The sequence below is a fragment of the Lactuca serriola genome, chromosome 8 (assembly GCF_051521515.1).
Source record: "Lactuca serriola cultivar US96UC23 chromosome 8, Lser_US96UC23_V15, whole genome shotgun sequence".
In the NCBI taxonomy this organism is placed as follows: domain Eukaryota; kingdom Viridiplantae; phylum Streptophyta; class Magnoliopsida; order Asterales; family Asteraceae; genus Lactuca; species Lactuca serriola.
This window is the reverse complement of record NC_136415.1, coordinates 206799555-206808516: the sequence shown is the minus strand read 5'-3', so window position 1 is coordinate 206808516 and position 8962 is coordinate 206799555.

Below are 8962 nucleotides of genomic sequence, written 5' to 3'. Positions count from 1 at the left end.
CAAATAGTAAGTAACTAAACATTTATAAATTCCCAATCTTAGATACTTAAGAAATGTGAATTTGGTGCTAACCCATGAAATTACACTTTGCACTTTGCTTAAGTCGTTAGTGGAGCGTTTGTGGTTAACCGGCACACTAACATGGATTTAACAAAGTAGGCAAAGGGTAACTTAATATTTATAATAGTATCAGTGGAGCGCGTGTGGTTAACCGGCACATCTATTGAGTGATAAATATTAAGGGTACCAAGTAGATTTGCATGGTTATTCACACCTTGTTTTGTGATCCTCGGCATCCTAGTCACAAAACTTGAGAGGGAACAATCGAGATTGAAACATGCCATTGAAGAGCTCAATGAATCTCAAAAGATCTAGGAGTTTCAAAACCAATTAAAACCTAATAATACATTTCATTTTTAATGGTGGAAATTGGTGAATCGTCATTCGGCTAACTTCAAATATTTTATAGCTTGGATTATGACATCCCTCTTCCATGTTATAAAATAGTTTGTGGGGTCCTAGCATTAATATTTCATGTTGGGTGATCTGTTAAGGACTTAAATCAACTAACTTGAATATCTCCCATATTAGATGTCTGATTTAGATATCTATAATCATCCCAAATCCCTTGGAACAAGCTTTCCTAATAAAGATTATGTTCCATGGAAATCATACTTCTCTTCCTCCACCTCCTCCAATTATTCTCCCTAACCCACAAGTTCTTGAATAGTTCAAGGTCACTCGAGCCCTATTGGCAAGCAAAGTCTATGTGTGCTCACATCTTGGAGATGAAGTCACATATTGACAAGTCGAGAGAGTTGGGTGTCAAAGTCTTGAGAAAGTTGGATGGTCAATCACTTTCTAAGTCACATAGTTAGTTCCTTTGGGACTACTATGAAATAGACTATGACATGAATCTTAAAGATCTTATCTATTTGCTTGGTTCTGCTAAATTAGCAATGATTTGGAGGACTAGTAAAGCAAATTTGATTAGAAGATCAACTTCCCAAATCTTCAATGGACATTGACAATGGTAACATTGGATATCCAGAAAAAGCTCTCTCTTCCCTATGGAAAGGGGTCGGCCATAGTCAACTTGGTTGAACAAATGGTAAAGAGAAAGGCTAAGTCTGAGATTGTCTCGTGTATCATTCCCAAAGGGTCCATACGTTTCTATTGCCAAAGGAAGGGACATTGGTTGAAAGCTGCCAAATCTACCTGGAAGATCATAAGGATGCTCAGGTCAAAAAGTTTGACTCTGCTTCAAGATCAAGCAAAGGGAAGGAAACTTAAAGAAAGAGTATGTTGAATCTGATTGCGAAGATGGATTTATATCGCATGGTTGAATATAAGATTCTTGAGCTACTACTTAGGAGTTATGATAGATTGCTAGGAAACATGTAACAGCAGAGTTTTCATTTCAAGTTGCATTGTAAGGAAAAGTTTTTTCCTCATTTTATAAATAAATAAAAGATTATTTTACTTTATTTTATATCTCCTTGCAATGGTATTTATGAAAACTTGATGTTTGTATGTTTCTAGCGATATCGAAAATATGAATTTGATTCTTTTGTTTGTGGTAGTGTCTCAATGTACCAAACTAGGAAAGATTCTCATCACCCAAGTTTCAAGTGGATCGAAACTTCGAATCATGCAAGTTCTATAGTATGATGAATGAGAATTTTAATCTTTGGAAAATTAAGACTAAATCCTTGTTCACATGTATATGCGACTCAAGTGAAGGACTAAGGGATCGAGTAAACATTCTTGTGCACTAGTCAAAGTCCACCACAAAAGATCAATAGGACTATTCATCATGATTTACTAAAGTTCAGTAAATATGGTTATACTTACAAGATTAAGTATAATTCTGAGACATTGGAAAAGTTTCAATGTATGGAAGAGCGAATGAGATGAATCAAATTTGGCAGAAGGATAAAAGTTTATCAAATCTGAAAAGATGGGAAAGAACTTTAAGTATCATGTTTATGATTATCTTAATGATTATGAGACCTTAACCAAAACCAAGAACGACAGAAAAGTTCGGGGGCGGAGGACGTCATGTAAAGTATCACAACAGTGTAAAGTAGTAAAAAAGCAACAACATCATCCATTGCATTAATAGTATAATTGTAATCCAAGTGTGTTCTTTCATAGAATAAGACATGAAAATAAGAAATCAAAATATAAGATGATTCTTGACTGCTCCGTCTTCTCAAAACCTGGTCATTGTACCTGTCTACTGGTGACCTGAGAATACAAGTTATTTTGAAAGCATAGATCAGCATTTAAGCTGGTGAATTCATAAGTATTTTAGTCTCATTGATTAGTAAAACTATAAAGAAAAGACTTGTAAATGTTTGAAGAATGAGTTTGTATAAGTATGAAACCCTAGAAAATCTCATATTTCCTACTAGTATAAAATGTAGTCTTCTACCCAGACTCAACTGTTTTGAAGTTTTGAACCTCTGCAAAAATGAAGGTTTTTCCCTTGTACAACTATTATTATTAAAATCTAATCTACCTCGTCAATTATGTGAATGTGTCACAAAATAAAGGTAATAAGGAAAATAATATAATTATTGAAATCGTATCCTTTTGTACTAGGATAAACACGGCATGGCAACTTGCCGAACCGAACAACCATAGACATCCGTCGATGTGCATTTTCCCATTATACCTAACAGCCGGGTGTAGAATGGTAAGTCCCGAATTGTATGTAGAAGTATCAATTCCTATAGTATGTAATAGTATCTCTTCATATGGTATGTAATAGTATCTTTTCCTATCATATGTAATAGTTGTTGGATATAGTGTCTAAGTTCATAACTATATTTGGTATGTACTTGACCCGACCCGGCATGGTCCATTTGGGTTGCACTTCACCCGAACAATTTATGGATAATATTTGAGAATAGTACAAGTTATGATTTATTAATATATTATAAGTTCTAATATATTAATATAAGATCATATTATTTAATTAGTAGTGATCTATAATTAATCTAGGATTAATTTAGAGATCAAAGATATTACTAATTAAATATGGGCTTCTATATTTATATAGTGTGGGCTAATGTTTATTTGGAATGGGCTAGGCTTTTATGGGAAAGTCCATGGATACTCCATGGAGCTTTAACCCATGGATCTCATGGATATGAAGAGACATGGGTATTAGGGTTTACATGGATGTAACCCTAATCCATCACACTATATAAAGGAGGCTTTGGTTCTTAAAATCACACTAGTTGACACTTGTTGAGGTGAGGGCCGATTTCAAGATAGTAGTGACTATTCTCTCAAAGTTCCAAGATAGTAGTGACTACAAGGTAAGTATTTCTACTAGCTTTATTTGATTCATGTTCCCCATGCCATGCTAGTTAGGATATGAACCTTGGAAAAATAATTATTTGCATGTATCTTAGACAAACATAGATCCAAGGTTTATTAGGGTTGCATGTACACTTAGGAAGTGTTAGAATGCTCAAAACCCATCAGTGGTATCAGAGCCTAGGCTTGTTTGTTTGATACTTGTTGCAATATTATGGAGAACATCGTCGAGTAGGTTCATGCACTCGGCGAGTAGGGTCGACAGAGTCCGGATTTTCGACTTTAGTTGCTGGAAATGGATTAGAAACATTACCCTAAACTGTTTTGGTACTTGAAAACTTATTTTATATGGGGTAATGTCATTGCTAATTCATTTACAACAACTAGTTATCAAAATTACAAAGTTTAAATGTGATTTTGATTCATGAAAGTGTTCATATTCATGTTCTTGTTCTTATGATGTTTAGATGATCATAGGAATTATTTGTAACCTATGTGGTAGTTTAATTCTTGATCATAATGTGTTTTAATGGAGTCCATAACTTGCCCTCAAGTTATGGAAAACCAAAAGTCACTTGAGTTAAAAAACCATTAAAAGAACACAAGAGTTAGAAAAATGAAGAGTCTTCATTTTATTACTCTATTAAACTCATAAGTTACAAGAAATGAAAAGTTTTGAAAGTTTACAAAACTTGCCCTCAAGTTTTGGAACAAGTAAAGTCAAGCTAAACTTTAGTTCCAACCCTTAGAATTTTTAAAAGTTAAAATTCAACCCTTATACTTATATTATTATGATTTAATTATATATATATATATATATATATATATATATATATATATATATATATATATGTATAAGAACAAAGTCGTCTTACCGCTAGTACGCCTCATTCACGAAGCCGGTCTATAAGGTGGGTATAAGGTTGTTGCCTATAAAATGGCAACTTAATGGGTGTCCACTCTCACCCACCGCTTGCTTGACCGGTGGAGGGTCGTTAGTCGAACGGGTAAGACAAGGACTTATAAATTCTCATTAAAAGTATGATGAATATTATAAAGTAGCTAAATGTTTTATTAAATTCCCAATCTTAGTTACTTTAGGAAAAATGTGAATAAGGTGCTAATCCATGAAATTACACTTTACACTTTGATTAAGTCGTTGGTGGAGCGTGTGTGGTTAACCGACACACTAACTTGGACTTAACAAGGTAGGTAAAGCGTGAATTAAGGTTTATTATAGTATCGATGGAGCGTGTGTGGTTTACCGGCACATCGATTGAGTGATAAACTTTAAGGGTACCAAGTGATTTGCATGGTTACTTCACACCTCGTTTTGTGATCCTCGGCATCCCAGTCACAAAACTTGGAGGGCACACTCGCGATTGAAACATGCATTTGAAAAGTTCATTGAATCTCAAAGAATCTAGGAATTTCTAAGAACCAATCAAAACCTAATATTTAAATGTTTCGGTTTTCGTGGTGGAAATTGGTGAATCGTCATTCACCTACCTTTCGAATATGTTATAGCTTGGATTACGGCATACCTCTTCTAAGTTATAATATATTGTGATTGGATCCTAGCCTTAATATTACATTTGTGTGTTTTATTAAGGACTCTCTTAATATCTAAAATAATCTTGTTCTCTTCTTTCAGATGTCTTCTAACAATGCTGCTTCTGGCTCTAATCCTAATGGCTCCTTTACCCTTATGAACTTGTGTGGAAAAGTCACCTTTGATGGATCCAACTTCAATGAGTGGATCAGAAACATCAGGATGATTACCCGCTACGAAGACAAAGAATATGTCCTTGACAAGGAGCTTAAGGAGATTGATGAGACCACTGCAACTCCTCAGGAGATCGCTGACTTTCAGGCACATGAAAGAGATGCTACGAAAGTGGCATGCATCATGATGGCCACGATGACAGTGGAAATCCAAAAGTCTTATGAGGATTTCTACCCTTATGAAATGCACCAAGATTTGATGGAAAGATACCATCAAAGTGCACGACAAGAGAGGTATGAAATCATCTGCTCCATGATAACAGCCATGATGAAGGACGGGGAATCCGTCACAAGCCACATGCAGAAAATGCAAAGGTATGTGGATCGTTTGCTGAAGCTTAATGTGAACTTCCCTGAGGATCTTGCAATAGATATCATTTTGCACTCCTTACCATCGTGCTATGATCAATTCCGCATGACATATCACATGAATAAGGAAGAGGTCACACTCAGCAAACTTCAGGGACTTCTCAAGACTGCAGAAACAGGTCTTAAGGGGAAGTTGGTTGTTAACACTCCTACTCCAAACTCTACTCCGGTTTTGGCAATCGGGAGAAGTCGAGGGAAGAAAAGGAAGAGCTCTTAGAAGGGTACCGAGGGTCGGACCCTTGATGGCTCTTCTTCAAGTGGAACCAAGAAAGGTTTCATCGCTCCTTCTTCTGACCCAAAAGAGGTTGAATGCTTCTATTGCCATGAAAAGGCTCATTGGACGCGGAACTGCCCAAAGTACCAGCAGGATGTAAAGGATGGGAAAGTTAAACCCAACCATGCAGGTATTTACACTATCTTATCTAATAACTCACCCCATTCTAAATCTTGGGTCCTTGATACCGGTTGTGGTATTCATATTTGTTGTGACTTGTAGGGACTAAGAAGAAGTGAGAATGTGGAGCAAGGAAGTATAAACTTGGTCATGGGGAATAGGAAAGCTTCACCTGTCACCAAGATTTGAGTTTATACTTTATCGCTAAGTAGTGGGTTTAATTTAGATTTGAATAAATGTTGTTATTCGCCAGGAATGGCAAGAAATATTATTTCCTTTCATGCTTTGTACAAACAAGGGTTTACCTTTTCGTTTAATAATGAAGTTGGTTCTATTGATGCTTTCTTTAATAATGTTCTTTATTTTAAAGCATTACCTTGTGATGGTGTGTATGAAGCTGTATCTGTTGTAGATAAATTAGGAAATAATGTTTTGTGTATTGATTCTATTAATAATAATAACTTGGATAAAGCATCATTATGGCATTGTCGTCTTGGACATATAAGCAAGACACGCATAGGCCAACTCCAAAAGGATGGAGTCTTGGAGTCATTTGACCTAAAGTCAGATGATAGTTGCGAATCATGCTTACTTGGAAAAATGACAAAGTCACCCTTCACAGGCTCGTGTGAGAGGGGTGAAGGTTTGTTGGATCTTGTACACACGGATGTGTGTGGACCATTCAAACATGCCACAAGGGATGCTAATCGTTATTATTTGACTTTTACTGATGATTACAGTAAATATGGATATGTCTACCTAATCAAGCATAAGTCAGAGACTTTCGAGAAGTTTAAGGAATTTAAACAGGAAGTCGAGAATCAATTGGGCAGGAACATTAAGATGCTTCGATCCGATCGTGGTGGTGAGTATCTTAGTTCAGAGTTCCTCGACTATGTTAGGGAATGTGGGATTGTCTCACAATTGACACCTCCCAGGACACCACAGTTGAATGGTGTAGTTGAGAGGCGTAATCGAACCTTGTTAGATATGGTTCGTTCCATGATGAGTCGAGCTACGCTACCAATCTCATTCTGGGGGTATGCCTTAGAGACTGCCGCCCATATTCTTAATCTGGTCCCTACAAAGAAAGTTGCCAAAACTCCTTACGAGATGTGGACTGGTAAAGTACCTAAACTAGACCACATCAAGATTTAGGGTTGCGAGGCGTTTGTGAGATGCGAGACTCATGATAAGCTCGAACCTCGAAGCGAGAGGTGTATTTTCATCAGCTACCCACAGCAATCCTTTGGTTACCTCTTCTACAGACCTAGTGATAATGTGGTCTTTGTAGCAAGAAGAGGAGTTTTTCGAGAGAGAGAATTTATAAGCCAAGGAAACAGTGGGAGGCAAATTGATCTTGAAGAAATTCAAGAGTCAAGTGGTGAAGGAACTTCAAACCCTAGCCCTCAACTTGAGGAGGAAACTCCTGTTGAGCCAGTTGATGTGCCTGTACCTCTGAGGCGTTCCACGAGAGTTAGGAATGCACCTGAGCATTATTATGGTTTCCATATTACTGCGGAAGGTGAGACACTTATTATTGATGAGACACTAGTAGGTCTAGATGAACCTAACAGCTACACGGAAGCCATGGCAGGCCCTGAGGCTGCTAAATGGAAAAAGGCTATGGATAGTGAGATACAATCCATGTATGACAATCAAGTTTGGAACTTGGTTGAGAATGTACCTGGTCGTAAGACTGTAGGGTGCAAATGGATCTTCAAGAAGAAGGCCGACATGGATGGTAATGTACACACTTATAAGGCACGACTGGTTGCAAAAGGGTATTCTCAAACTTCGGGAGTTGATTATGATGAAACCTTTTCACCAGTGGCCAAGATAAAGTCTATTAGGGTTCTGTTAGCCATTGCTTCATTTCATGATTATGAGATATGGCAAATGGATGTCAAAACCGCTTTCCTTAATGGAAAGTTGGCTGAGGATGTTTACATGGTTCAGCCAGAGGGTTTTGTCAGTACAGAGTACCCCGATAGAGTGTGTAAACTCGAGAAATCCATTTATGGATTGAAACAGGCACCTCGTAGGTGGAATCTTTGCTTTGATGAGAAAGTCAAGGAATTTGGCTTTTCAAGGAGTGAAGATGAATCTTGCGTCTATATCAAGGCTAGTGGGAGCATAGTCAGTTTTTTGGTACTGTATCTGGATGACATACTACTCATAGGAAATGACATCCCAAACCTGCAGGAAATAAAGTCCTGGCTTGGGAAGTGTTTCGCTATGAAGGACCTTGGTGAAGCTGCCTATATCCTAGGGATAAAGATTTTGAGAAACAGGAGTAAAAGACTAATTGGACTTAATCAAAGTACCTACTTGGACAAAGTGTTGAAAAGATTCAACATGCATAACTCCAAGAAAGGTGAGTTACCCATTCAGAGTAACACCAGATTGAGTAAGACACAAAGCCCTAGTACTGAGGCTGAGATAGCAGAAATGAGTCGACTTCCTTATGCTTCAGCTGTAGGATCGATCATGTATGCTATGACGTGTACTCGACCTGATGTAGCCTTTGCTTTGAGCATGGTTAGCAGGTATCAGGGGAACCCTGGCAAGGAACACTGGACTGCGGTAAAGAATATCCTCAAGTACCTGTGAAGGACTAAGGACTGGGTCCTTACCTTCGGTGGGAGTGATGACTTGAGAGTTGTAGGGTATAGTGATGCTAGCTTCCAGACTGATAGGGATAATTTCTGCTCTCAGTCGGGCTGGGTCTTTACCTTAAACGGAGGAGCAATCACTTGGAAGAGTTCCAAGCAGGAGACAATGGCTGATTCTACTTGTGAATCAGAGTATATAGCGGCAAGCGAGGCAGCAAAGGAGGCGATATGGCTGAAGAACTTCATTGGAGACCTTGGAGTTGTACCAGCTATTAAAGAGCCAATGGAAATTTTCTGTGATAGTGAAAGTGTTATTGCCTTAGCCAAGGAACCAAGGGATCACGGGAGATCCAGACACATCGACAAAAAATACCATTTTATCAGACATCGGATAAAAGAAGGACTCCTCGTGGAAAAGAGGGTATCACCGGATGAGAACCCAGCAGATCCCCTCACGAAGGGACTGACT